We start from the raw sequence: 2,915 nt of genomic DNA, 5'->3' as shown, positions 1-2,915 counted from the left end.
GCGACTTAAACTCATGCCGGGCGCGTGTGCATGCGTGCCCAAGATCCCAAGAGGAGAATGGAGGAGAGGGGATTGCGGCGTGGCCATCCCCCCTGGCGGTGTGTGGGGGGGTGACTTCTTGCTTTCTGTCTCTCTGTCTGGTGAGCGCACACGCCCTATAGCAAAAACCTCTCCAAAGGAAAAAAAGAAGCGCAAGAGAAAATGAGGTCATGAAAAGACCACGTGAACTGCGTGAGCAGATGCCTGAGGCTGCTGTCAGTGTAGCACAGAATATTACTTACAGTACACTTTGATCTGTTTTTCAGTTTTGCCGGGCGCATGTGCATGCGTGCCCAAGATCCCAAGAGGAGAAAGGAGGAGAAGGGATTGTGGCATGGCCATCCCCCCTGGGGGGTGATTTCTCGCTTTCTCTCTCTCTCTCTTTCTGGCGAGTGCACATGCCCTACAGCAAAAGCCTCTCCAAAAAAAAAGAAAGGAAAGAGAGAAAACACCCTGGAGCGGGGCATGGTCACACCACATTCTATTCTCCAAATCCCAATTTCTGGAGGTCATTGCAGTGAGTCAACAAACAAGCTTGGCAATTCTAAATGAGTTTCAAAAATCCAGAGAAAAGGACCAGCAGGTGATGCAGTGGTTAAGGCACTGGACTCCCACATGGTTGACCATGGTTCAAGTCCCAGACCCAGTGGTTTGAAACTCACGCTGGGCACTTACGCATGTGGGCCCAAAATCCTGAGGAGAATGGAGGAGAAGGGATTGAGCCATGGCCATCCTGTAGGGTGATTTCTCACTCTCTTTCTCTCTGTCTTTCTCTGTGTCTCTGGAGAGCACACGCATCCTATAGCCAAAATCTCTCTCTCAAAAAAAAAAAAAAAAGATACACAAAATAAAAATAAACAGAAAGCCTCACCCCCTCTTCCCATTCTGAATGAATGAGAGAAACAGGAAGGTCAACGCAGAAAAAACGGATTGTGTGAGCAGTGGAGATAACTTTTTTTGACGTGTGAGTGGCCCCTCACTAAGCAGGCAGGTGCTGTCAAACGGGGCATAGTCCCAAGAAGGAAACAAATAGGCCTCAGTCACAGTGGGAAGGCAGTTCCCTGATTCTATTAGACAAAATCGGTCTCCAGATAGAGGCACTCGGCAATGAGTAAAACCAGAACAGAACCTGCATGCCAACGAGGGAAACTTTTTAAAAGAGCATTATCTTGGGAACCAGCAGTTAGTGTAATGGCTATGTCGCTGGACTCCCACGTAGTCGACCGCAGTTCACATCCCGGACCCGGTGGCTTAAAACTCACGCCGGGCGCGTGTGCGTGCGTGCCCAAGATCCCGAGAGGAGAATGGAGGAGAAGGGACTGCAGCGTGACCATCCCCCCTGGGGGGTGATTTCTCGCTTTCTGTCTCTATGTCTCTGTCTGTCTGGCGAGCAAACACGCCCTATAGTGAAAAAAAACCTCTCCAAAAAAAAAAAAAAAGAGCATTATCTAGAGCGAGGCCAAGGGGCGTTATTTGGAACTTCTTAGGTAAAAACAAATGAATAAATGAAAAACAAATGAACAAAACACTTCTTAGGTAAAACAGACCTTGATTTGTAAATACCATTTTCTTCTAAAATAAGTTGGACTTGTTGAAATGACTGGTTCCCGGGCAAGGAATATGCAAAATGAGCCTGAATTATCTTGTGCCGGAACGTGTTCAAAGAGGGATACCAAAAAGATGCCAGATGGAAGGTGTTTGTACTGCTCAGACAAATCCGCAACGTCAGCATCGAGATGCATCATCGTCGGAACCAGCACAGCCCACTGAATAAAGTAGGAATCTGTTCTTCCATACTTACAAATAAATAAACAAGGGAAAGGGAATGCGCTGATTTACACGAGAATGCTGACGGGTAAGTGGAGAAGACAAGCTGGCATTAGAAATCACCATGTTAGGCCTGGCTCTGTGGCCTGGTGGTTAGGGAGGCAGATCGCACATGGCTGTTCACAGTGGTTCCAGTCTCAGCCCTCATGACCTGAGAAACAGCGCTGGTGTGTGTGGGTGCCTGCCCAAGACCCCAGAAGGAGAATGGAGGAGAAGGGCTTGTGACCAATCTCTCTGCAGGTGCCTTCTTCTCTACCTCTCTCTATCTCAGGTGAGTACACATTTCCTGCCACAAATACATCACCTGAATCTAATCTTGAAAAAAATATGAGACATTGAAATTTAAAAAGAGAGTGTGCGCAGGTGCACTCACATTCTCTCTCTCTCTCTCTCTCTCTCAAAGGAAATAACCTTGTTGCAATCATCCTTTTAGCCAGGAATCCTCAATGAATGCTAACGTTAGAGGCTAAACTTTGAAGAGCAATTAGGAGGCTTACATTGTATCAAAGTATTATATTTGAGACCCAGACCACTTACATAGTTTCAAAGTATCTTTTCAAAAGATACTTTTTAATAACAGACAGGAATTCTGCACTGAAGATATCTGGCAGACATTAATTTAACATAGTGATCAAAGCGAAACTTATTGTGAACGGACAGATCATCACGTGCCTCTGGTCTCCCTGCCACAAATACATCACCTGAATATAAGCTTGAAAAAAATATGAGACATTGAAATTTAAAAAGAGATTGCAAGATGAATGGCCTGTTTTAAAACAATATATATGGGGAATCAGCAGTTAGCGTAATGGCTATGTCGCTGGACTCCCACGTAGTCGACCGCGGTTCGTGTCCCGGACCCGGTGGCTTAAAACTCACGCCGGGCGCGTGTGCGTGCGTGCCCAAGATCCCGAGAGGAGAATGGAGGAGAAGGGATTGCGGCGTGACCATCCCCCCTGGGGGGTGATTTCTCGCTTTCTGTCTCTATGTCTCTCTCTGTCTGTCTGGCGAGCGCACGCGCCCTACAGTGAAAATCTCTCCAAAAAAAA

This window comes from Tupaia chinensis, unplaced genomic scaffold (genome assembly GCF_000334495.1).
Source record: "Tupaia chinensis unplaced genomic scaffold, TupChi_1.0 Scaffold000574_1, whole genome shotgun sequence".
Taxonomy (NCBI): domain Eukaryota; kingdom Metazoa; phylum Chordata; class Mammalia; order Scandentia; family Tupaiidae; genus Tupaia; species Tupaia belangeri.
The sequence above is the reverse complement of the archived record's forward strand: the minus strand, read 5'-3'. Positions refer to the sequence as shown.